The 27,990-nt window shown below is 42.0% G+C and overlaps 2 protein-coding genes and 1 pseudogene across 2 annotated transcripts in view; 2 read left to right on the plus strand and 1 right to left on the minus strand.

Moving 5' to 3' along the window:
• Positions 1 to 12,384, minus strand: part of SPARCL1 (SPARC like 1) — an 89,360-nt gene extending 76,976 nt beyond the window's left edge. The window contains exon 1 of the mRNA XM_059922373.1: positions 12,233 to 12,384. The gene's annotated coding sequence lies outside the window, so the exon portion shown is untranslated. The remainder of the gene's footprint in view (positions 1 to 12,232) is intronic.
• LOC132366749 (uncharacterized) lies at positions 7 to 27,948 on the plus strand (annotated as a pseudogene).
• The window catches only part of DMP1 (dentin matrix acidic phosphoprotein 1), a 28,795-nt gene continuing 23,224 nt past the window's right edge, over positions 22,420 to 27,990 (plus strand). Inside the window, exon 1 of the mRNA XM_059923885.1 lies at positions 22,420 to 22,446. The gene's annotated coding sequence lies outside the window, so the exon portion shown is untranslated. The remainder of the gene's footprint in view (positions 22,447 to 27,990) is intronic.

Raw genomic sequence — 27,990 nt, forward strand, 5'->3', positions numbered from 1 at the left:
ATTAGCATGTTAATGGAAATTGAAAGAAACATGTTCATGTTGCAGCGTCAAATCCAAAAGAAGGTAAGTGACCCCGCTGTAGAAAGGGGATTAAAATTGGACCTTTGTCTTTAGATTGTCATGGCCAAAGGATGATTTCATCTTATAGACTGGGATTGCGATTCACTAGGGAGTATCTAAGGTGAAGGGAGCCTTCTATCAGGCTAGGATAGCTTTATAAAAATGCCTGTAGCAACATCCATGCCCTGTGCTTTCTTTCTTGCTCTGAGTTTTGGGATCTTATGTAGACCCACCATGCCAGAGGAAATGGGCAAAGTTTGCCTGATTTTGTTATTCCTGATATTCTAGCCTGCTGATAAGTCTCTTAGCAGATTATTTGGCATGGCTCAATGCCTGCTTAGGTCAATGAAAAATATAAAGTTTCTAAACCTTTATAGCTGGGACCAGATCATTGACCTCAGTAAAAGCCATCCATTGAGATTCGGTCTGAAACAGCTATCCTTGGTTTCATATCATTACATGTATTTTTATGCTAATTTTATGTTTCGGAAGCACTATTCTTTTTTTTTTTCTTCTTAACATTTTTTTTTTTAACTTTGGGTTTGTTTGTTTGTTTATTTATTTATTTATTTATTTATTTATGGCTGTGTTGGGTCTTCGTTTCTGTGCGAGGGCTTTCTCTAGTTGCGGCAAGTGGGGGCCACTCTTCATCGCGGTGCGCGGGCCTCTCATTATCGCGGCCTCTCTTGTTGCGGAGCACAGGCTCCAGACGCGCAGGCTCAGTAGTCGTAGCACATGGGCTTAGTTGCTCTGCAGCATGTGGGATCCTCCCAGACCAGGGCTCGAACCCGTGTTCCCTGCACTGGCAGGCAGACTCTCAACAACTGCGCCACCAGGGAAGCCCCTTCTTAACATTTTTATTGGAGTATAATTGCTTTACAATGGTGTGTTAGTTTCTGCTTTATAACAGTGAATCAGCTATGCATATACATATATCCCCATATCTTTTCCCTCTTGTGTCTCCCTCCCTCCCACCCTCCCTATCCCACCCTTCTAGCTGGTCACAAACACTGAGCTGATCTCCCTGTGCTATGCGACTGGGAAGTACTATTCTTGATTATTTAAACAGTTCTCAATTTTAAATTGGACGTACAAAGAAAGGAAAGGTTATATTGATCTAAAAATACATGATTACTACACACCAATTAGCCTGGTGGAAAATATTGATAATATTAAATGCTGACAAGAGTGTAGAGAAACTGGATCTCATATATCGCTGGTGGAAATGCAAAAGGGGGCAATTACTCTGGAAAACAGTTTTGCAGTTTCTTAGAAAATTAAACATAAACTTACCATACAACCTAGCAATTGCACTCTTGGGCATTCATCCTACAGAAATGAAAACTTATGTTCACACAAAAACCTGTACACAAATTTTTTAGCAACTTTAATTTTAACAGTCCTAATTGGAAACACCCAAATGTCCTTCGAAAGGTAAATGGATAAAGAAACCGACGTAAATCTATCCAGTGGAATACTACTCTGAAATACAAAGGAATGAATTATTGATACACACATCAACCTGGACAGATCTCGAGGCGTTACGCTAAGGGAAAAAAGTCAATCTCAAAAGGTTGCATACTATATGATTCCATGTATATCACATTCTTGAAACAGCAAAATGATAGGGATCAGGTCAGGAGAGAACAGATCAATGGTTGCTAGGGGTTCAGGAGGGATGGGGATAGAGGGAGGTTGTGACTACAAAGGGGTATCGCAGGGGAGTTTTGTGGTGATGGAATCTATGCATGTGAACAAAATCTATGGAATCATACAAAACAGTGGGTATAGGTGAAATATGAGTAAAGTCTGTAGTCTGGTTAACAGTATTCCTGGTTTTGATAATGCACTATGGTTATATAAGATGTTACTTTTGGGGGAAGCTGGGTGAAGGGTTCACAGGACCTCTCTGTACTATTTTAGCAACTTCTTGTGAGTCTATAATTATTTCAAAATAAAAATTAAAAAAATAAGGATTACATTAACTCATCAACTATGACCATTTATTATTTATTTATTTATTTTATTTTGTGGGGAATAATGCAAGGAGGGGAGAACATGCTTTAATCAGAGCAGTTCTGCTTTTATCTGTTTATCCCTCTGGGAAGATTTCTTATGAAGAAAGAGTTTCTGGGATAAAGTTCAAAAACCACTTTTAAAAGTTTACAGAAATTTCTTGAGACGGTAAAATTCAAATCATGTACAATAATTTAGTTTTTAATCACGAAAAGTAGGTGTGCTTTACTTTTTAAATTTTTTTCTTTTTTGGCTCCCCAACCAGGGATTGAACCTGTGCCCCCTGCAGTAGAAGCAGAGTCCTAACCACTGGACCACCAGGGAATTCCCAGTAGCTGTGCTTTAGAAGGCAACCTGAATTATTATTTATGGTAATGAAGGGTTACAACTTCCAAGGGAACTGATTACAAATAGCCTAGTGTTTTCGACATGGTATCAAAATTGGTTTGTTATGAAATTACAGATGCTGATGTTAAGCATAGCTAATATACTGCTTGTTGCATTGCAGGGAAATAAAATTGTTGGTGGATTCTTCCTCGAAGTCATTTAAAACTAGCTGTTAGCTGGTAGAGCAGTGATTTTTTCAGTCTGAGATCCAGTTATGCAAGACAAGGCAGCTGCAAAACTACTTAGCTTAACCTAACACACGGTTTGTTGCCAATATAAACTGCATCTCTAAACATTCCAGAAATCTTTGTTCGCTTCCATGAAATTTTGCTCCCACTCACATATTCTGGACAGCAGAGCAGTTTGAGGTGGTCATCAACTGTCTCATGTAGAAATGTTTCTCACAGCATCTGTGGAGGCAACGCTTTCCTGGTAGGACCTGACCAGGTGCGGTTTGGACCTTTCACCCTCCATGCCCAACATATCTACCCAGAGCCCAATACGTCTTTTCTTCCGGTGACCGATGCCTGATTACTGCTGTGGTACTTAGGGCCTCTGAGTAATTGTAGAGTTGGCCTGTGGTTGTCTTCCAGGAAATGGCAAGTACCACTTGCCCCCGTGTGTCCTGGCAGAATTCACTTGGGGACAACAGGAAACGATGCCATGTAAGGGCAACCGGAGGCAGCAGCTGCTTTTCTGTGGACAGCTGGAAGGTAGACCAGTGTGTCTCTTTCACCATCTCTACTTCCCCTTCCTAAATCGATCGGAGGTTTATCAGTAAGAGAAATGTGTGCATATACAGGGATCTCAAAAGGACCTACGTGAACTTTCACGCCAGAATTTGTGTGCTTGCTTTTTGACCTTCCTCTGCTTACAGCGACTCTGAGAATGTTTTTGCAGCTAACTTTCTCAGCAATATTGTCTTAGGGCCAAGTCTCATGGAAAGGTTTTCAAAGAGTTTCTCTGTTTTCATCATTTATATGAAAGAACAGTAGCTTTATTAACTTGTGGCCAAAAATGGTTTTAAAATATATAACTCGGGTACTCCCCTGGCAGTCCAGTGGTTAAGACTTCACCTTCCAATGCAGAGGATGCGGGTTCAATCCCTGGTCAGGGAGCTAAGATCCCACATGCCTCGTGGCCAAAAAAAAAAAAAAAAACCCAAAACATAAAACAGAAGCAACATTGTAACAAATTCAATAAAGACTTAAAAAAAATTTAAAAAAATATATATATATAACTCAATCCCCAGAATTAAATTTATCAGCTGAAGAAATCCAACTCTTCTCTGAGCTGTTAAATTTAGATATGTAATGCGGAATTGGAGCAGGAGGAGAGGAAGCATGTTGTTTGATGGGGGAGGGGCTGCTCAGACAGGTTCTTCTCAGGTATCCTCACCATCTATTGCTCTTGGCTCCTTGTCACACTTTCCTACCACAAGAGGAATTTAATAGCGTGTTGCAATGAGAAGGGAGGCCATAGCAGGAAAAGCCTTGGAATGCCCTGGAGTATTATGTGGCTATTAAAAATAATCAATTAGAGCTACTCCAAATGATTTCCAGCAATTTCCACGATTTATTATTGAGTGAGGTAAACAAGATGGGATATGGCACCTCAGCGTTGGTCTCTCTTGCTTGCAGCCTGTGCATTTGGCAGGGACAATAGCTAAGTCACCTTAGTGAATGGGGCTACATGCTGGTCATGTGCACAGCCTTTCTCCCTGACGCAAAGCTACTTCACTCGTTTGCCCATTGTGCTGGCAGTGGATGGTGGTGGCAGAGAACGACTAATGTCACAGCCGGCCAGGCACTGGCTCAGTCATTTTGTCCACCTGGCTGTTCAGAGCCCCTTCCATGTTGGTGCTCTTGGGTGGGTGTTGTGAGTTATAAAGCTCTTCATAATTCATGGTTGTTCTCTCATGTCCAGTGATGTGCCTGTTTCCTGGACTTTCTTTTTCCTGATAGTCTAGTCTTTCTCCTTTTAGGCCTTGTAGTGGGTTTAACAGTTTCTCTTAGAAATTCATGTCTGCCTAGAGCCTCCGAATGTGACCTTATTTGGAAATAGTATGTTTGTAGATGTAACTAGTTAAAAATCTTGAGATGACATCAAGGTGGGCCCTAAGTCCAGTGACTGGTTCTCTTATAAGGAGAGGACACTGAGAGACACAAGGAGAGGAAGGAGAGGTCACGATACAGGCAGGGATTGAAGTGATAAGTCTAAAGCCAAAGAATGCTAAGCATTGCCGGCAATCACCAGAAGCTAGGAGAGAGGCTTGGGATGGTTTCTTCTTCAGAGCCTCCAAAAGAACCAACCCTCCTGATACCTCGATTTCAGGCTTCTGGCCACCTTGAACTATGAAGGACTGCTTTTAAAAGGCCAACCAACTTGTGGCAATTTGTATGGCAGCTCTAGGAAATTAGCATAGTCCCTAACCAGCAGACCAAGCATTTGCCACTGACCATGAATCCAGGTATATTCTAACCTTGGGTTGCTTCTTTCTTCACATGAAGTGGACGATCAGGTACACGACCTGAAGCACTACCCACCTGGGGGGACTTCCCTTATTATCTTTCAAGGCTACCCCTTGAACATTTATGATAGCAGATTTCTCTCATAAAATAAATTCGACATATTAAACTAAAATGTTCTCTATATTGAAAGATATCTTTAAGAAAGTGAAAAAAACTAAATGGAGACAAAATATTTGCAACACCTTTGCAAAGAATTGATAGTAAGAATATGTAAGGCACATTTACAACCTAATAAGAAGAACACAGTGAGATACAATTTTAAACCCAATCCATTAGTAAATTGAATATGTCTAATATCATCAAATATTGGAGAGAATGTGGATTAATAGACTAGCTTATACTTTGCTGGTGGGAGTGTAAATTGGTTCAACTACTTTGGAAAATAATTTGGCATTATCTTTTAAAGTTAGAGATTCATATACTCTATGATGAAGAATTTTACTCTTGGATATATACTCAAAAGAAATTCTTCCACATACATTAGGAGACATACACAAGAGTGTTCATGGAAGCATTCCTGTTTGAAACAGCAAAAACTTAGGGAAAATCCACACACCCAGTAATAGGAGAACTGATAAATGGTGGTATATTCAGACAATGAAATATTTTACTACAAAGAAAAATGAAGGTAAATGTATCCTAGAAATATAATTTGAGTAAAAAGTAAGCCCTCAACATTAGATATAACCATATACCCCCTCATTTTTTAAAAAAAAAAGTTACAAATGACTAAAACTACCCAATGTACCTTAAAGAAATATTCATATTGTGTTAAAACTATCATTCTAAAAGGCTAAGGGAATAATAGTAGAAGTGGCCAGATAGTGACTTCCAGTGGAAAGAGGCAGGGTGCAGGAGAGGGAGGAGAACTTAGGTGTACGTTAGAAATGATGAATGTTCTCATTTCCATGCCGGGTGGTACATATACAGGTATTTATTGTTTAACAAGAAAATATGTAAGTAAAATAAATAAAGGCCATGCCTGGACCAAGGTTACACTGTGTCATGGACCAAGGATTATGATTAATCAGTTTTTAGGCACCTAGTGTTGGAAACACAACAATTGGACTTTTAATTGTGCAGAAATGTTCCCGGTTGTATCAGTATTGAGAGCAAGAAGAGTCCTGGACCTGGGACAGGAGGAGAGACAAAATGGTGTCTGAAAGAGAAGGGGAAAGAAGCCTCAAGAAAGTCACAAACAGGGCTTCCCTGGTGGTGCAGTGGTTGAGAATCCGCCTGCCAATGCAGGGGACACGGGTTCGTGCCCCGGTCTGGGAGGATCCCACATGCCGCGGAGCAACTAGGCCCGTGAGCCACAATTACTGAGCCTGCGCGTCTGGAGCCTGTGCTCCGCACCAAGAGAGGCCGCGACAGTGAGAGGCCCGCGCACCGCGATGAAGAGTGGCCCCCGCTTGCCACAACTGGAGAAAGCCCTCGCACAGAAACGAAGACCCAACACAGCCAAAAATAAATAAATAAATAAATAAATTTAAAAAAAAAAAAAAAAAAAAAAAAAAGAAAGTCACAAACAGGGCCTGAAGAGAAAGGTTTGTGAGAAATTCCCTGAGGGGGGGATGGTCCAGGAGCTTGGAAAACAGAGATGTTAAGGGGTCCATTTTAGGTTGTTTCCTGTTCTGAGCTCTGCTGTAAGTAACCTCCATTAACTGAAGTCCACAATAAAGGTCTGCTACACAGATAAAATAAATAATAATAATAAATGTCTTCATCCATGACTCAGTTATTACACACACATTCATTGAGTTCCTACTGCATGGGGTACGGCACTAGGGATATAGCAGCAAACCAAGCAGGCCAAGTGTCTGTCCTCATGAAGTCACTATATAATTTTTCAGCTGATGATAAATGCTAGGGCAAAAATGAAGTAAAGGAGAGGGAGAGCCAAACGTGGGGTGATTTGTATCAGTAGTGTTCGGGGTGAATGAGGAGAAAGCAAGTGCAGGATGGCTACAGTGGGGTGAGAACACAGGAAGGGAGTGGGGATTCAGAATTCGGCAGAAGCAGGAATTTGTGGTGACAGGCATCTAGGAGAACACAAGTTCCCTTTACAACAAATCATAGGAACATCGGAGAAGCCTCTGTTTTTCCCATCATATGCAAAATGTGGTTTGCAGTGCTTAGTTTGTAACTTAAGGGAAAAGTTAATTCCAAAAGTTGGAGAATTTGAGGCCACTGCCATTATACTTCCAACATTTCAACTATTAAGTTGTTTACCCTCTTTTGAGGGTATGAGTGGTTCTTTACCTATAGGAAGAGTAGGGAGGATGGATATTTGTACTTTGAAAAGTTTTCCAAGTAATTCTGCCTCCCAACATCCCACTCTCCCAATCCCACCTCCCTCCATTGGTGAACATTTCTTATATACAACAGTGATTCCTAATTTGGTTATCCTAGGGTATTTCAAGTAATCTCAGGTTATAACATTTTAACAAAGTAATAAGTAAAATTACTGATAACATTTTTTAAATTTTTATTATTTATTTATTTATTTTATTTATTTTTGGCTGCGTCGGGTCTTAGCTGCGGCACGCGGGCTCTTTCGTTGCAGCGCACGGGCTCTTCATCATGGTACTCAGGCTTCTCTCTAGTTGTGGCACGCAGGTTTTCTCTTCTCCAGTTGCGGCACGCAGGCTCCAGGGCGTGTGGATTCTGTAGTTTAAGGCATGCAGGCTCTCTAGTTGAGGCGCGAGAGCTCAGTAGTTGTGACACGCGGGCTTAGTTGCCCCACGGCATGTGGGATCTTAGTTCCCTAACCAGGGATCGAACCTGCGTCCCTTGCATTGGAAGGCGGATTCTTTACCACTGGTCCACCAGGGAAGTCTCTGGTAACATATTTAAATTTAAAAAAACCTAAGAGAGCATTTGTGTAAAAATAGTAATATTCTTAAATGAAATGCCAGGATCCTCAGTGCCTCAATTTGAGAATCATTGTGTCATTTTTTTGATACTCTTTAATAATGGCCCCCTTTTCCCTGGCATTGTTTATTTCCAATGTATTGGAACTGAAACTGGGCAAAACAGTTAGATGAATGTTGAATTAGCATAAAAGTCTCTTTTTTGGTCTTTCTATGTGTGTGTTTAAAATAACTTATTAAATGCTTACTATATACCAGGAACTATTTTAAGCTCTCCGTATGTATTGTTTCATTGAATTCACAATATCCCCATGAGTTATATTCATTACTACCCCTATTTACAAGTGGGAAACCAAGGCACAGGTTTATGCAGCCAATAAGTACAGTGCTGGATTGTCACCAAGGCAGTCTGACTCTTGAGCCTGTGGCTTTAATTCATTTACACTACTATCTTCAGTAAATACCAATGCAATTAATAGAATCATGTTCTAACATCACCCAACAGTAATGAAACTAGAACACAGAAAATACTCCTTCTCACAGAAAGTGCAGAAGTTCTTATTGACCCATGATTTTAAAGTTTCTTGTTAAAATTCTTCAAAAAACTTGCTACCTTGAATTTTCAAGGTTTTCCAAGTTCATGATTATCAGCTCATGAATGCTGGAAGAAAAGATGACTCATTGCTGCCCAAACTAAAGGGCAGCAGGTTCTTAGTGAAAACAGCCCAGGGTGAGTTGATGACTAATTCTAAATGCCACATAGAATATGTCCTTTTATTTTTAGGGGCTCCAGGAAACAAAGACATCCAGGTATAAGCACAGTACAAACATCAGTGGGCTTTGCCAGACAGCATAACTTAAGCATTTTATTTTGAGTAGAAAGAACTCGGTCTTTGTGCCCTACAAATGTCACACTGTTTGCTTTCATACCATGTTCTTTCGTCTGCGGTTATTACTTCCTTCTCAAGTACACAGATAGAAACTTTTGCTTGTATGGAAAGACACTTTTCCAAACTCCTATTTCCTTTCCCTACCACTTTCCATAGTAAAACAATAATTTTTTTTTTAATCTCAAGTTTCCTTTCCTCTTTCTACAGCTATTTTAGTATTTCCAGGATTTGAACACACGCACACACACATCACAATCAGCATCTCTCGAAAAAAAGTCTTGGGAGCTCATAATTTCTCTATTCTGAATTTTTTTCCCTCAAATCCTGTAATAAAGTTATCCTTAAGATATAAGCAAGAACTGTTGGTGGGAATGTAAATTGATACAGCCACTATGGAGAACAGTGTGGAGGTTCCTTAAAAAACTACAAATAGAACTACCATACGACCCAGCAATCCCACTACTGGACATAAACCCAGAGAAAACCCAGAGCTCGTTTAGGCGGTGCTTTGAATCCCCTCTCCTCGTGCACCCCAAAACAATGCTCTCTTGCCTGTTAGGCAGCTCCTGACCTTTTCCCGGACTCCCTCCCGGCTAGCTGTGGCGCAATAGCCCCTTCAGGCTGTGTTCACGCCGCCAACCCCCCCGTCCTCTCCCTGCGATCCGAACTCCGAAGCCCGAGCCTCGGCTCCCAGCCCCGCCCGCCCCGGCGGGGGAGCAGACGAGCCTCTCGGGCTGGTGAGTGCTGGTCGGTGAGTGCTGGTCGGCACCGATCCTCTGTGCGGGAATCTCCCCGCTTTGCCCTCCGCACCCCTGTGGCTGCGCTCTCCTCCGTGGCTCCGAAGCTTCCCCCCTGCCACCCCCCCCCCCCCCCGTCTCCACCAGTGAAGGGGCTTCCTAGTGTGTGGACACCTTTCCTCCTTCACAGCTCCCCCCCAGAGGTGCAGGTCCCATCTCTATTCTTTTCTCTGTTTTTTCTTTTTCTTTTACACTACCCAGGTACGTGGGGAGTTTCTTGACTGTTGGAAAGTCTGGCGTCTTCTGCCAGCGTTCAGTAGGTGTTCTGTAGGAGTTGTTCCACATGTAGATGTATTTCTGATGTATTTGTGGGGAGGAAGGTGATCTCCACGTCTTACTCCTCTGCCAGCTTGAAGGTCTCCCCTATTTATGTTTTCTAACTTTGACAGTGTTTTAATTTTAGATAGAAATAGTTTACTTTGCGATGGTCTTTGGTACAGTACAGTCTCTTCTGAACATTCTGCATGTGTGCATGTCAATTTGCTGTAATTTCCTTGTCCACTGATTTGGTGCCCACATCTATTCTGTCTGCCAATCTGCTCCTGTTGCCACCTCCACACCAGAACACAGGAGGGCCACAGTCCCAGTAGAGGTGGGCATTTCACTAATGCTCACGAGGTGGTAGGAGAAGGAGTAGTCGCAGGAGGTGGGGGCTGGGAAAAAGAGCGTGAGACAGCAGATTGGAAAATACTACCATGGGCTTTCACTCAGTGGGATCTACCATGAGAATCATGTTAGAGTTAGATGCAAGGACATTTTATGTGTAATTACCTTTTCTATAGAGAAAGGGGGGAAAACCTAATAACAATAATAGTATTGGGTTTGCCAAAAGGTTTGTTTGTTTTTTTCCATAAGATGGCTGTAGTAGCACTTAGTTGTCTTTAACTTCATTCAAAATAATTTTGTTTGGGACTTCCCTGGTGACGCAGTGGTTAAGAATCCACCTGCCAATGCAGGGGACACGGGTTCGATCCCTGATCCGGGAAGATCCCACATGCCGCGGAGCAACTAAGCCCATGCGCAACAACTACTGAGCCTGCGCTCTAGAGCCTGTGAGCCACAACTACTGAGCCCACATGCCACAACTACTGAAGCCCGCACACTCTAGAGCCTGTGCTCCACAACAAGAGAAGCCACCTCAATAAGCTCGCCTACTGAAATGAAGAGTAGCCCCCGCTCGCCGCAACTAGAGAAAGTGCCTGTGCAGCAACGAAGACCCAACACAGCCAAAAATAAATTTTAAAACTTAAAAAAAACAATTTTGTTAGATTGTATGTGACAGCTGTCATATCAGCGTGCATTTTAAAAAAGACATCAAAATTGGTGAATTTTTGTGTAGCCATTTTAATATTGAAGATGGAAGAAAAAAAGCAACATTTTCAGCATATTGTGCCTTATTATTTCAAGAAAGGTTAAAACGCAACCGAAATGCAAAAAAAAAACAGATTTGTGCAGTGTATGGAGAAGGTGCTGTGACTGATCAAAAGTGTCAATAATGGTTTGCAAAGTTTGATGCAGGAGATTTCTCGCTGGACGATGCTCCATGGTCGAGTAGACCAGTTGAAGTTGATAGCGATCAAATTCAAACAATAATTGAGAAAAATCAACGTTGTACCATGCAGGAGGTAGCCAACATACTCAAAATATCCAAATCAAGCGTTGAAAATCATTTGCAGCAGCTTCGTTACGTTCATCGCTTTGACGTTTGGGTTCCACATTAGTTAAGCGAAAAAAACCCTTTTGACCATATTTGCACATGCAATTCTCTCCTTAAATGTAATGAAAAGATCCCGTTTTTAAAACAAATTGTGACGGGTGATGAAAAGTGGACACTGTACAATAATGTGGAACAGAAGAGATCGTGGGGCAAGTGAAGTGAACCACCACCAACCACACCAAAGGCTGGTCTTCATCCAAAGAAGGTGATGTTGTGTATATGGTGGGATTGGAAGGGAGTCCCCTATTATGAGCTCCTTCCAGAAACCAAACGATTAATTCCAACAACTACTGCTCCCAATTAGACCAACTGAAAGCACCACAAAAAGCGTATGGAATTAGTCAACAGAAAATAAAGGAGAGGAGCTTCAAGATGGCGGAAGAGTAAGACGCGGAGATCACCTTCCTCCCCACAGATACAGTAGAAATACATCTACACGTGGAACTGCTCCTACAGAACACCCACTGAACGCTGGCAGAAGACCTCAGACCTCCCAAAAGGCAAGAAACTCCCCACGTACCCGGGGAGGGCAAAAGAAAAAAGAAATAACAGAGACAAAAGAATAGGGACGGGACCTGCACCACTGGGAGGCAGCCGTGAAGGAGGGAAGGTGTCCACACACTAGGAGCCCCTTCGCGGGGCGGAGACTGCGGGTGGCGGAGCGGGGAAGCTTCGGGGCCACGGAGGAGAGCGCAGCCACAGGGGTGAGGAGGGAAAAGCAGAGAGATTCCCTCACAGAGGCTCGGCGCCGAGCAGCGCTCACCAGCCCGAGAGGCTCGTCTGCTCCCCCGCCGGGGCGGGCGGGGCTGGGAGCTGAGGCTCGGGCTGCGGTCGGATCGCAGGGAGAGGACTGGGGTTGGCGGCGTGAACACAGCCTGAAGGGGCTAGTGCGCCACGGCGAGCCGGGAGGGAGTCCGGGAAAAGTCTGCAGCTGCCGAAGAGGCAAGAGACTTTTTCTTACCTCTTTGTTTCCTGGTGCGCGAGGAGAGGGGATGCAGAGCGCCGCCTAAACGAGCTCCAGAGACGGGCACGAGCCGCGGCCATCAGCGCGGATCCCAGAGACGGGCATGAGACGCTAAGGCTGCTGCTGCCGCCACCAAGAAGCCCGTGTGCGAGCCCAGGTCACTCTCCACACCGCCCCTCCCGGGAGCCGGTGCAGCCCGCCACGGCCAGGCTCCCGTGATCCGGGGACAACGTCCCCGGGAGAGCGCACGGCGCGCCTCGGGCTGGTGCAACGTCACGACGCCTCTGACGCCGCAGGCGCGCCCCGCCTCCTCCGTACGCCTCCCTCCCCCCGCCTGAGTGAGCCAGAGCCCCCGAAGCAGCTGCTCCTTTAACCCCGTCCTGTCTGGGCGGGGAACAGACGCCCTCAGGCGACCTACACGCAGAGGCGGGGCCACATCCAAAGCTGAACCCCGGGAGCTGTGCGAACAAAGAAGAGAAAGGGAAACCTCTCCCAGCAGCCTCAGAAGCAGCGGATTAAATCTCCACAAACAACTTGATGTGCCTGCATCTGTGGAATGCCTGAATAGACAACGAATCATCCCAAATTCAGGAGGTGGACTTTGGGAACAACAATATATATATATTTTTTCCCTTTTTCTCTTTTTGTAAGTGTGTATGTGTATGCTTCTGTGTGTGATTTTGTCTGAATAGCTTTGCTTTTACCATTTGTCCTAGGGTTCTTTTTTTTTTTTTACTTAAAAAAATTTTTTTCTTAATAATTATTTTTTATTTTTTATTTTAATAAATTTATTTATTTTATTTTACTTTATTTTATTTTATTTTGTTTTGTGTTCTTTCTTTCTTTCTTTTTTTCCTCCCTTTCATTCTGAGCCGTGTGGAGGACAGGCTCTTGGTGCTCCAGCCAGGCATCAGGGCCGTACCTCTGAGGTGGGAGAGCCAAGTTCAGGACACTGGTCCACAAGTGACCTCCCAGCTCCATGTAATATCAAACGGCAAAAATCTCCCAGAGATCTCCATCTCAACGCCAAGACCCAGCTCCACTCAACGACCAGCAAGCTACAGTGCTGGACACCCTATGCCAAACAACTAGCAAGACAGGAACACAGCCCCATCCATTAGCAGAGAGGCTGCCTAAAATCATAATAAGGCCACAGACACCCCAAATCACACCACCAGACGTGGACGTGCCCACCGGAAAGACAAGATCCAACCTCATCCACCAGAACACAGGCACTAGTCCCCTCCACCAGGAAGCCTACCCAACCCACTGAACCAACCTTAGCCACTGGACACAGACACCAAAAACAACGGGATGTACGAACCTGCAGCCTGAGAAAAGGAGATCCCAAACACAGTAAGTTAAGCAAAGTGAGAAGACAGAGAAACACACAGCAGATGAAGGAGCAAGGCAAAAACACACCAGACCTAACAAATGAAAATGAAATAGGCAGTCTACCTGAAAAAGAATTCAGAATAATGATAGTAAAGATGATCCAAAATCTTGGAAATAGAATGGAGAAAATACAGGATATGTTTAACAAGGACCTAGAAGAACTAAAGAGCAAACAAACAGTGATGAACAACACAATAAATGAAATTAAAAATTCTCTAGAAGGAATCAATAGCAGAATAACTGAGGCAGAAAAACGGATAAGTGACCTGGAAGATAAAATAGTGGAAATAACTACCGCAGAGCAGAATAAAGAAAAAAGAATGAAAAGAATTGAGGACAGTCTCAGAGACCTCTGGGACAACATTAAATGCACCAACATTCGAATTATAGGGGTCCAAGAAGAAGAAGAGAAAAAGAAAGGGACTGAGAAAATATTTGAAGAGATTATAGTTGAAAACTTCCCTAATATGGGAAGTTCCTGCATGTTTCTTTGATGACCAGGCAAAAACTGTTACTGTTACTGTTACTTGGCTGGGAAGTTCTGATTCATCCACCATATTCACCAGACATTGCACCTTCGGATTTCCATTTATTTCAGTCTTTATAAAAGTCCCTTAATGGAAAAAATTTCAATTCCTTGGAAGACTGTAGAAGGCACCTGGAACAGTTCTTTCCTCAAAAAGATAAAAAGTTTTGGGAAGATGGAATTATGAAGTTGCCTGGAAAATGGCAGAAGGTAGTGGAACAAAAAGGTGAATACATTGTTCAATAAAGTTCTTGGTGAAAATGAAAAACGTGTCTTTTATTTTTACTTAAAAACCGGAAGCACTTTTTTGGCCAACCCAATAAATAACACACCTACAGTTCTTTTCTGTTTACAAAGTATTTTCAAAAACATAATCTTGTTTGATTCTTACAGTAACCCTGTGAAGTAGGCATAAAAGTCATTGTTATTATTCACTCCACCTCACCTCTGAGAATGAAGTGACTGAGGCTCGGAAAAGTTAAGTGGTTTACTAAAATTTACAAAGCTAAGAATGTGGTATCATCATCATCATTGTCATAGGTGATAACATTTGTCTCATACTTATTATATGCCAGGCACTGCTTTATACGCATAGTTCTTTTAACTTAAGATAGCGTTTTGCTGAGACAAAAATAACCAAAGGTATGCTCCATTTTCACTATATAAAACTGCCATTCTTTTTTTTTTTTTAATAAATTTATTTATTTATTTATTTTTGGCTGTGTTGGGTCTTCGTTTCTGCGCGAGGGCTTTCTCTAGTTGCGGCAAGCGGGGGCCACTCTTCATTGCGGTGCGCGGGCCTCTCACTGTCACGGCCTCTCCTGTTGCGGAGCACAAGCTCCAGACGCGCAGGCTCAGTAGTTGTGGCTCATGGGCCCAGTTGCTCTGTGGCATGTGGGATCTTCCCAGACCAGGGATCGAACCCGTGTCCCCTGCATTGGCAGGCAGATTCTCAACCACTGCGCCACCAGGGAAGCCCAAAACTGCCATTCTTAACAGTAAATCTCAGACATTCAAAAGCAGCTCTCCAGTCTGTTTGATGTGAGAAAGCCCAATATCAGATTTACATTTCCTGAAAGCAACGCTTCCTATAACCTCTTACCTCGTAGTTAAGCCTACTTTAAAAAGACTTTTGAGGAAAAAATTTATTTAAATTGGTTGTTCTGTCCAAATTCTTTCATTCATCTTTCAATTGAGTTGATGAATCTCATGATTTCGTGCAGAATTTGTAGACAAAAATGTAACAAATACATGTTCCCAATTAAGGTTGCCTTTGTCCTTTAACATAAAGCAGTAATTCAGGCACTAACATGAAAATAGTTCAATTATGCAAAGAGGCCCAAAGAAAAACTTTACCATTGATTTTTTGAAAGCTTGCTCTCTCTGCTGTGAGTAGGTTATCCACCTAAAATTACATTGGAACTACTCATATAATTTCAGGATGAAGAGATAACTTTATGCTCTTTCTTTGGATCTTGGTATGTTAAAACATTATAATATATAAAAACAGAGATATTTTACTTCACTAAGCACCAGCTCGAAATGTTTAATTTAAACGTCTTGTTCACTTATTGCAGAAGTCAGCACATTTGTAGCAATCATGTCACCACTCTCTCAATCCTGGGTGGACATTGCTAATTGTGAGAAACATTTGCTTCCTCTAAATCAGGACTCAAAGCAGCCTCCAAGCTTGTAGTCTAGCCATTACTAGTCAACCCCAGTTGGCACCTACAAAGAAACCTAAATCTGAATAAGATCAGCTATTGTATCAAAGTCCATATCCTGGTTGAGATATTGTATTACAGTTTTGTAGGATATTACCGCTGGGGAAAACTGGGTGAAGGGTACTCCAGAGCTATTTTTACCGACAAAACAAGGTTTTTCCCTACACCAACCAATTCTCCTCCACCAGCTGGATGTCCTGCAATTCAGTTCAATTCAATTCTGACACTATTACCTGAGGTTAGCATCAGATCCCGCAAGTTAAGGGCTCAGTTTCATAAGTTCCCCCCACTACAGAAGCCAATCACAAGTCCCAGGCCTCCCATAACTTCTGGCTGAACAACTATAAGTCGAGGGTTCCCACGACCCACTCCTCAGGTTTGATTATTTGTTAGAACTGCTCACAGAACTTAGGAAGGCACCATACTTACTGGTTTATTATAAAGGATAGAACTCAAATGCAGCCAAATAGAAGAAATGCATAAGGCAAGGTATGGGAAAGGGATGAAGGGAGCTTCCATACCCTTTCTGGGTGTACCACCCTCCCAGCACCTGGATTTTTCACTAACTTCTGTGAACCCTGTGATTTAGTGGTATTTATGGAGTTTCCATTATGTAGGAATGATTAAGTCATTAGCCATTGGTGATTAACTCAATCTTCAGCCCCTCTCCCCTCTCTTGAGGGCAGGGGGCACGGCTGAAATTTGCAGCGCTCTAATCATGCCTTGGTCTTTCTTGCGACCAGCATCCATCCATCCAGGAGTCCCCAGCCCCCAGCCATCGCATTAGCATACAAAACACACGCAATTCACTGGGAAGTTCCAAAGGCGTTAGAAGCTGTGTGCCAGAAATCGGAGACAAAGTCCATGTATTATTTCTTACTATCTCAGACACACGAGATTTCTGTTTTATTTCTTACAACTGCATATGAATCGACAGTTACCTCAAAACAAAAAGATGAATTTAAAAAATCTCTTTGTCACTTGGGATTTGCAATAATTTCAGAGAGAATCTCTCTAATGTGATAATGGAATGACCATTTTAATTAAATCAGACAGTTGTAGAGCAGGCAAGGCACTAGTTCGTCTAGTTCGGCTCTTTTACTTCAGAATGAAGAAACGGAGGCCAAGGGAAATTAAATGACTGTTGCTGTGGTGCCAGAATCTGTTTATATACGTAATACCTTAAGTGGAAAGAAGAAGGAAACTGACATTTATTAGGTGATTATTTTGTGGCAGACACTGTGCTAAAGAAGTTTATATACATGATCCCATTTCACTCTCCAAGAATTCTTGTAGGTATTATTTCCATTTTACAACTGAGGAAATTGAAGCTTGTCATAAGTCATAAAATTAGCAAGGGTTGGGGCCTGGATTCAAACTCCTTGTGAATCTAGAGCAGTTAGTTTTCTGCTACACATTTTAAAACTTTCCCTACTATAATCCATTATAAAAAATAAATATTACTTTGTAACCCAAATACACATACAAACTGAATCATTTTTTTTCAAAAACCATTACTATGTATGATGCTCTCTTCTATTCTTTCATGAAAAATACACTAAAATTGATTTTATGATCCATTAATGGGGGTTGCGACCTACAGTTTGAAAAACACAACATGCTATTTTCCCTTTCCTGTGACCATTCCATTAATATTGTGGAAGAATCTTTCTTTTCCATGCTAACCAACAGTCCTCTTTTTAACTTTGCTCAGATCTTACGAACCAAAATTAAAGGGGAAGTTGTCTTAGTTAGTCTTTGCTCATTTAAATTTATAATAGCTTGTGCAAAACATCATAGCATAATTCTTCCTGTGGCTTTAGGCATTTTAGCACCCACATCCGGTACTTCTCTCTCTCTCTCTCTCTGTCTCTCTCTCTCTTCCTGGCTACATCCCTGTGAGGGAGCAGATAGACCCATTCAAATTGAACCCTGTCATTTTCTGAACTGATAGGTGGTTCGTTGTTTGAGGAGACTCCAAGGCTATGTCTATAAGAGGCAAATGTAGGCAAGTTATCCACTGATTTACATTTGGCTTAAAACTTTCTCTGAGTGGGTGTGTTGGGTGGTAGTACTGGTGGAGTTGGCCTACGTATCATTTACCCTGGCACTCCTCCACAGAGCAGGTTGTGCTTGGGTGACCTGGCATTCCTAGCTCATTTCCTGGTGGATGCCATAATGTACCTACTGGGGACACCTATATCACCCATTTACAGCCCTTCCTGGGGTAATGATATATCAGGGCCTTCAATTTCCTGGCCGTCTGTGAGATTACTCTGAGAGCCCAGAAATGCCATAGGTCTGTCAGTGGTTGTGTTAGATTTTGATAACTGCTGGAACTGATTTAGCCTCCTGGGTGTCAGGGACTGAGTTAAACACGTCACACACATTATCTTGTTGAATCCTCAGAGCAGCCCTGTGATGAGGATATTATTACATCATTTCATATTAGCAAAAAGGCTAGGTAGGCAGGTGGCTTTTTGCTCAGTAGGCACTTAAAGGGCAGGGAAGGGTTGAATTAGAAAACGTAGTGGGAAAGGAAGCTGTAGAGATGAGATTTATACACCCACAGACACACACACACACACACACACACACATCAAAAATAAAGTTTTGAGGAGTTTTGGTGTCCAAGTTAAGCCTGTCCTGCTTTCTTCCTTTTCTGGCCTCGATCATCTGGGCTCTGTCATCATCTGTTTCAGCCAGCATGATGACAATTTAAATCCTAGAATCTGCTATGCTTGGCTCTTCTCGTTTAGAAAAGAAGATTGAAATTTGCTCTTAGATCTGAGCTTACTTTGCAGTCACAGGCAGATTCAACTTTCAGGTGGAAGATAGTTCAGTTTTCCTGTTGGCAGTGGTTCTCAAATACCAGTGCACACAGGAACAAACTAAGAAACATCTTAAAATGCAGATTTCTGAGCTCCGCTTAGTTAGATTTTGATTCAATAGGTCAGAGGTGGCTCCTTGAAATCTGTATTTTAAACAAATTCAGATTTAACAGTCTGAATCAAGGTGATTCAGATTCAAGTTACCTAGGAGCCACGTTATGAAAAATGTTAATTCGAGGTCTTATGAGATGTACGCAGGAGTAATCCACACTGTGGGCTTGCTTCCTTGTTAGTCCCATCTTTAAAATTGTCTTAGGGAGGACCTCAAATATTTTGCTAAAGACAATAACTATAATATAATATTTATTAATATTATATTTATTCATAACAACCATGGATAGAGAGTTAAACAGTGCTTCCAAGCTACCTAGAAGTGTTCTCAGCCATATCTAATCAACCAGGATGCAGGTCCCCTGCAGAAATGTGAGGTTCTCCAGCATGAAGGCTGGAGAATCTTCTCTGTCTGTGCAGAGATTATTCGTGATCTTTCGTATCCACATGTTCCTCCACATTTCCCAGCTTCCCTTGGAGTTGGTTTGGCCCTGTGACTGGGTCCTGGCCAATGGAATGTGGACAAAAGTAAAGAACCATTTCCAGGTCTGATTCCTAAAATACCCAGCATAGTCTTTCACTCTCATTTTCTTTCCTTCCCCAACTTCAGATGGGTAGTGCCAGGGTGAGATTGAAGCTGCAAGATGATAGAAAAATAAGATGGAAACAGCCTGGGTTCCTGGGTCATTGTCTACAGGAGAGCTACTTTGAATTGTGACACAAGCAACAATAAGCCTCTATTGTACTAAGCCCCCAAATTTGGGGCTTATTTATTTTAGCAGCACAGTCTATCCTCTCCTAACACCGCTATGTTATTAACAACTGATTAATAGTCATGATGGAAATATTTCCTTTACTATGGCAGAACAGACTAATTTGAACTGAATTCCTCATTGTACCAATAACCTAGCAGAACAAAGCCTGGGCAATCTTACCATTGCCCCTTCAAACCAATAGCCCACACAGAACTATTCCAACCAAATATTTGCTGAAAAGTATAAAAGTTAGTCCTGTTTAGCATGCAATGAATAGCTACCCACTTTTTCTTTTTCTTTTTTTCTCTTTTGATAGGTAAGAAGTGGATTTATTTAGAGAAAAATACACTCCACAGACAGAGTGCGGGCCATCTCAGAAGGTGAGAAAGGCCCCAGGGTATGGGGTTGTCAGTTTTTATAGGGGTGTGTAATTTCATAGGCTACTGAGTGGGACAGCAGTGACAGTAGTGACAGCAAATCAGACAGCAGTGACAGCAGCAATAGCAGCGACAGTAGTGAAAGCAGTGACAGCAGTGACAGTAGTGACAGCAGTGACAGCAAATCAGATAGTAGTGATAGCAGTGACAGTAGTGACAGTGACAGCAGTGATAGTGACAGTGGTGACAGTGACAGCAGTGACAGCAGCGACAGTGACAGCAGTGACAGTAGTGACAGCAGTGACAGTGACAGTAAATCAGACAGTGACAGTAGTGACAGCAGTGACAGCAAATCAGATAGGAGTGACAGCAGTGACAGCGACAGCAGTGACAGTAGTGACAGCGACAGCAGTGATAGTGACAGCAGCGACAGTGCATCTGACAGTGGTGATGAGCGTGACAGCAAGAGCAAGTCTGGCAACGGCAACAACAATGGAGGTGGTAGTGACAGTGATAGTGACAGTGAAGGCAGGGACAGAAATCACTCAACCAGTGACGATTAGAACTAAAGAAAACTCCACAAGATTCCTTTTGTGAACAATCTGGTGAGTAATTGATAGGAAATAAAGATTTCCAAGAAAGTAAAGAAAGGGGAGAAATAAAAGAGAAGACATATGTAAACATCTACAGAAACAACAAGAAAAGAGTCAAATTGTCAGATTCAGAACCAAGTCCGAACACCTCAGAGAGAGAATCTGTGTACCCGCGTGTTGAATATATTCTGAAAAGATTTTGTTAAAAGTGTAAATATAAACATAGAAGAATGATTAAAATATTCTTTAGTATTTTACACAGAAACCTCAAGCAATCACATACTAAATAACTTCAATTTAAATGCCAAGTGCTTTAGAGAATGTAGCAAGTAAACACATCTTAATGCCTTAATCTTTCAATAATTATATATTCTGGACAGATGATCTGCTTACTGCTGAGGAAAAGATGCTGTTACCATGATCTCCAGCTTGGCTACAATTCATCTGCTTGTTTCACTTGCAACATGAAAAAAAAAAAAATCACAGCAACGATTTAACCTACCTGGACCATGGGAATAATCTTTGTAATTAGTGAATAGAGTAATTACAAATTATGGAAATTCTAAAGAGCGCTAAGCAGGAAAGAATTCAGAGGCTGGTTTAAACAAAACCTTGTGTATAGTATCACATTCCTGCAAAGTGCTGGAAATGGAGCATAAGGTCCCCAAAACTATTGACAAAACTGAGGCAGTGCTTAGAACATGCTCCAACTATTAATAAATAAACACACTCATGAATGAAGTGCTCTTGGAGGGGATGCACTTTTTGAACTCTTCAGAAGTCTGCTAAGTGGAATCAGTTATCTGTCTTCCACCTCAGTCTCAACAAGCCAAACTTGGTTCACATTTGCCTTTAGACCCCTACAAACCAAAAATTCCAAATCAGACGCTGAGACTCCCTTCTTATTTTAATCTCTTTAGTAAAGCCCACAGTTGCTTTGGAAACTACTCTTTTTTATCTGAGAGTCATACATGCTGCTAAAATCTGAACATGGGTTCTTCAGATTTTGCATGAATGAGGGTACTTCTTAGTTTTGAGATGAAGCCCTAACCCTAGAACATGAGGATCTTAAAGGTGTATGAAACTAGAGTGTGATATTTAATACGGTGGATATATCATTTATCCCCAATCTAGGATACCCTTGAGAGTGAAAGGGCTGCTATGAATAATTCCCCAGGGACTGGAGGTGTAAATTTGGCTTATCTGGGACTCTGGGAGATATAATGACCATAAGCATAAGCCTTTAGGGTATTATTCAAGATTTAGTAAGTGATGATTTGTAATTTCTCTCTTCCACTTAGGTAATTATTTTAGATTTGTTCTAATTCAAAAGTAAAATTCTATATGGCGAAGTTTTGAATGCAACTTCTTTAATGTTAATTTTCAGCCAGTCATTAGCTGACTGGTTGAAAATTTATGCTCTATTATAGGGCATATTTTACACAAAGAGTTTCAGTAGGCTTTTTTTTTTTCCTGCCTCCTTCCTCCTTTATGCATGAGTTTCTTAGTTAAGAGATCAGTATTGCAAGTAATTTTGCTGAAGGCTTTAAAAATACTGCTATTTATAAACTACTTGGTAACTCATAATACTGTAAAATTTCAAGTTTCTACTATATCATAATCATGTACCTGACTCCAAACTTCTTTCCTTAAACTATGCTCTAGATTTTTAACTCCTTTAGCCCTTCTGTTTTTTTCCAATTTGTAACTTGTGGCTTCTAGTAACTGTCCTACCTATTTCAGAAGGTTGTTATGAGCACTAAGTCAGGCAATGGATATGAAACTCTTTGTGAATTATATAATATATGTAAATGAAAGAGATAATGAATTTTGGTGCTATAATAAACATCTATTTCTAGGACTGTTCACAAGGAAAACTCCCTTCATCTTAATGAGTTTGTGAGTACTTACTTCCTCCAACATATTTTTTTAAATTATTATTATTTTTTTTTTTGTCCATGCCGTGCGGCGTGTGGGATCTTAGTTCCATGACCCTGGCAGTGAAAGTGCTGAGTCCTAACCACTAGACTGCCAGGGAATTCCCTAAAATTAGTTATTTTTTTAATTGAAAAAATAATATGTATATATACACAAAATAAAAATTTCAAACACTATGAAAAGGTAGGCAAAAATATTAAATCTCTATCATCCCAGACTCCCAGTCCTCTATTTCTCTTCCTTAGGGGCAATTCCCATTACTAATATCTTGTGGAAATTTCCAGAAATATTCTATGCACATATAAGCACGTATGTCCCCCTTTTAAAAACACATGGAAGTCTACTACACACAGTGTGCTTAACTTATTCTTTTTAACCTAAAACTATACCTTGAATATTGGTTCGTTACACACAGATTGACGTTCTTTATTCAAAGCTGTGTCGTATTTTATTTTATGAAATGCCTTAGGTATTTCACCTGTCCCTATTTTTGATCACTTTCCATTTCTAGTCCAATGAGAGTCTCTGCAGGTGTCACCTGAGTCAAGCGGGATAAAGTTCCTGCCAGTTCTTATAAAGACTTCACCTTAAAAAGTATTTCTGGGGCAGGGGAGAGGAGATACTCAGAATCTAGGGCCGATGTCAGAAACCATGATGGAAGACTATGGTCCTGATCTTCCACTGTAATATCTTCGTTGACCTCCGTCCGTAACTTCAAGGTGAAAATGAAGGAGACACTCCCAAAGAGTGTCTACTCTCAAGGGTAGATCCTTTGAACACAAGAAGTCTGGTATTAGAAAATAAAATTGCTTTTAGGTTATTTTCTGGACTAAAGATTAATGAAGAAGCTGCTAATATTGCCCATGAGAGTAGTATTTTTTTAAACTGCAGGTTGCCGCTCATTTAGTAGGTCATGATATCAGTTTACAAAATGACCAGCATTTTGTAAAATGAAAGAATAAAAAAGAAAAATATTTAGTGTATAAAGTGTAGTGTTTTATGAAACAGTGTCATTTCTCTCTATATACATACATACACAAATATGTCTAAGTATGCATATACTCTTGGTTGCAGTAAAAAAAAGATGTGAAAGCCATTGGTTTAGAAAAGGGTTATAAAACATTATTACTGCTAGTAATCATTGTATATTTACTTTTGTCATTTTTTTAACATCTTTATTGAAGTATAATTGCTTTACAATGGTGTGTTAGTTTCTGCTTTATAACAAAGTGAATCAGCTATACATTACATTTACTTTTCACATTCACTTTTCTCCTTACAAACCTCTGTTTCTTTCCCACTTTTTAAAAATTTATTTATTTACTTATTTATTTTGGCTGCGTTGGGTCTTCGTTGCTGCTCTTGGGCTTTCTCCAGTTGTGGCGAGCGGGGGCTACTCTTCGTTGCGGTGCGAGGGCTTCTCATTGCGGTGGCTTCTCTTGTTGTGGAGCACGGGCTCCAGGCGTGCAGGCTTCAGTAGTTGTGGCTCGCGGGCTCAGTAGTTGTGGCTTGCAGGCTCTAGGCGCACAGGCTCAGTAGTTGTGGCGCACGGGCTTAGTTGCTCCGCGGCATGTGGGATTTTCCCAGGCCAGGGGTCAAACCCGTGTCCCCTGCATTGGCAGGCAGATTCTTAACCACTGCACCACCAGGGAAGTCCAAAATCTATTTTCTAAAATAGATTATAAAAAGATAACCTCTAAAGAATCCATACCTCATCATATAAATACATTTTAAATTATTAATTGGAATAGAATTTCCCAGAAGTCAAACTTGCTTTATGGTTTGTAATGGAAGTTCTGAAAAACTTGAGACCAAAATAACTAGGAACAATTTTCCTCTCCCTAAAAGGAACAGGAACAGAATAGAATAGCTCAGTTCACAGATGAAAATATCGTTGTGTTCTCACAGTGATCCATTCACTGCTGCTTGCAAGCAAATCCTCCAGAGAGTGAAACAAGCCAACAACTCAATGTTCCCAACCTCTCCCCTCTGAACAGCGACCTTGGGTTTATATGCTAAAAAAGAAAAAAGAAGAAAGAAGTAAGAAATTTTTAAAAAAAGGAAAAAAAGAGTCAATTCCTATGGGGCACACATGTAGCTCAGAAAATGGTATGAAGTCTAAAGGTCACCAATACATTAGACTCAGTGTGTTTTCCATTAATTTGCATGGCGCCAGCTCTAGCATGAAACGCTGCATTTACAGAGAGCTGTATCATAAGTTGCTTCCCTTACTCCCGCGTCCATTATTTTGGGCTTTGCCACTAGCTATACCCCTCCCTCCTTTCCTCTTTCCTTCTTTTCCTCCCTAGAATTTTCTTTTCAGAGAGATGAAGATGTGTCTGTGGGAAGAAAACACTTGCAAAATTTAATTCCCAGACATCGTCCAGTGTGAGGCCCCAGTCCAAGCCCCTAGTCAAGGGCTGCTGTGCTCGAGCTCACCTCACTGGCTCTTTGGCCTGCTCCCGAGATCTCAGTCAAAACCAACTGGTTCCCAGCTCCTACCACCCTAGTACTTTCCTCAGTTGAAGCCACTGAATCTTCCTTGCTGTTCTAACACAATCTGAACTGAAGGCAGGAGATACTCAGGCTGTAACAGACCAACATTTAGGCTTGGCACCAAAGCACATTTACCTCTTGTCTTGTCCTAATATCTTGATTCCCTTAAGTGGGTCCTTACCTTGTCCTCAAGCAACAATCCCCTGTGATCTTTCTAACTGGGCTTCTGCATATCTTCCTCATCTCATTCTAGCATGTACACTGATTAGAACTGTCCCAGCCCAATCAGCCTAAGACAACCAGGAGCAAATTGTCTGACACCATCAGGCTTCTGGACCCAGTGCAAGGAAGGACACTGCCCACCAGAGCAAATTTGGAGCCTTAGCAAAGGAAAAGATAGAACTAATGTAGGATTTGGGGAAAGGATAGAACTGAGGTGATATTTAAATGAAGCAATGTTTGAGAGACTCAAAGCAAAGCTGGGCTGTGGCTGAAGGGTCCACATCAGGTTTGGACTGTGAAGTAGACCCAGGCTCCTGTGTCCTTGGGAAGGTGCAAAGTAAAGTTAAGATGGATGTGGACTGTTGTATCTGAATCTCTGCCCCTGGCTTGTAAATTGAGACGGAGTCTTTGTGTCAAAGTGCCTCAGACCCTCCAGGCAAGAGTTGGGTGTTTTATTTTTACCGATATAATTTTAAAAAGCAAAGTCTCTGCTAATCTATGATTTTAGAGAATAAAATTTCTCAGTGATTAATAAAGCAGGAGTCATTCAAAGTAGGGGGTTGTCATGACACTTTATAGATTCAGTGTCCTTGAGAGAGATGTTATTTTCTGTTAATATTTGCCGCTGGCTTTATCTCTGTTTTTCCAGTCTGACAAATGGTGGGTAGATTTTTACTTTTTCAGTCCAAGCTAATTTTTGCTTTCTCAGGAGATATGTTTCTGCTAAAACCAAAAGTCTGCTTATCTTGCAGTCCTTTTCCTAAATTCTGGCAGAACTTCTAGATGCCTGCCTGTTCTTTAAATATTGCCCATTCTAGATCACCACCTGTTGGATTTTGTGTCACTCCTGGGATTTGTTTCTTTTTCGCTGCTTACTCTCTGTACCCTGAATATTTGTGCTGTGTAAGCTGGTCTGTCAAATGGGCCATATGATTCACCAGATCCAGTGGTGTTTGAAGTGTCAGTGGCAGATAGGATGCTGTTTGGAGCCTTTGGCAGGTCCCTACAGGTGAATTGCAGCATAGACCTTTAGGATTATGGAGCAAGGTCCTGCCATCATCTGAAGATAACTACCTTCCTTTTGAGAGAGAGCTCTTGGCCTGCTACTGGGCCTTTGTAGAGATTGAACAATTTACCACGTGACCTGAGCATCCCATTATCAACTGGGTGTTAACTGACCCATGAAGCTCTAGAGTTAGTCATGCACAGCAACCCTCCATCATCAGATGGAAGTGGTGTACACAGGACTGGGCCTGAGCCCTGAAGGCACAAGTAAATTACATGAAGAAGTGGCCCAAATGTCCGTGGTCCCTACTCCCGCTACCCTGCCTTCTCTCTCCCAGCCTGTACCTATGACCTCATGGGGCATTCCCTATGACCAGCTGACAGAGGAAGAGGAGACTCAGGCCTGGTTTACAGATGGTTCTACAGAACATGCAAGCACCACCTCAAAGTGGAAAGCTGTAGCACTACAGCTTCTTCCTGGGATATCCCTTAAAAATAGTGGTGAAAACAAACCCTCCCAGTGGGCAGGACTTTGGGCAGTGCACCTGTTTGCTCGCTCTGCTTAGAAGGAGAAAAGGGCAGGTGTGCAACTATATCCTGATTCATGGGCTGTGGCCGTGGTCTGATCAGGGGCTTGGAAGGGACGTGACTGGAAAATCGGCGATGCAGAGATCTGAGGAGGAAGTATGTTGACAGATCTCTCTGAGTGGGCAAAACCGTGAAGATATTTGTGTCCTAGGTAAATGCTCACCAAAGGGTGACGTCAGCAGAGGAGGATTATAGCCATCAGTAGGATAGGATGTCATGTTCTGTGGACATCAGTCAGCCTCTTTCCCCAGACCCCTGTCATTGCCCAACGTGTTCATGAGCCAAGTGGCCATGGCGGCAGGGGTGGACATTATGCATGGGCTCAGCAACGTGGACTCCCTCTCACCAAGACCAGCCTGGCCGTGGCCACTGTTGAGTGCCCAATCTGCCAGCAGCCAATTCTAACCCTGAGCCCCCATACGGCATCATTCCCCGGGGTGAAGAGCAAGCTACCTGGTGCAGGCTGATCAAGTGGACTGCTTCCTCCATGGAAGGGGCAGTATTTTGTTCCCACTGGAATAGACACTTACTCTAGATATTGATCTGCCTTCTCTGCATGCAATGCTTATGCCAAAACCACCGTCCATGGATTTACGGAATACCTTGTCCACTGTCATGATTTTCCACGCAGCATTGCTTCTGATCAAGGAACTCAAATCAAAGCAAAAGAAGTGCTACAGTGGTCCCATGCTCATGGAATTCACTTGTCCTACTATGTTGCTCACCATCCTGAAGTAGCTGGCTTGATAGAATGGTGGCATGACCTTTGGAAGACTCAGTTACGAAGCCAGCTAGGCGGTAATACTTTTCAGGGCTGGGGTAAGGTTCTACAGAAAGCTGCATATGCTCTAAATCAGCATCCAATATATGGTGCAATATCATATTTATATGATAGCCAAGATTCATGAGTCTAGTGATCAAGGGGTAGAAACTGTAGGGGCACCACTCACTGCTAACCCTAGTGACCCACTAGCAAAATTTTTGCTTTTTGTTTCTGTGACTTTATGCTTTGGTGACCTAGAGATCTTAGTTCCAGAGGGGGGCAATGCTTCCACCAGGGGACTCAACAATGATTCCATTGAACTGGAGGTTAGTACTGGCACCTGGCCACTTGGAGCTCCTCATGCCTCTGAAACAACAGGTAAAGAATAGAGTTACAGTGTTGGCTGGGGTGACAGATCATGATTACTGAGG

Source organism: Balaenoptera ricei, chromosome 5, assembly GCF_028023285.1.
Source record: "Balaenoptera ricei isolate mBalRic1 chromosome 5, mBalRic1.hap2, whole genome shotgun sequence".
Taxonomy (NCBI): domain Eukaryota; kingdom Metazoa; phylum Chordata; class Mammalia; order Artiodactyla; family Balaenopteridae; genus Balaenoptera; species Balaenoptera ricei.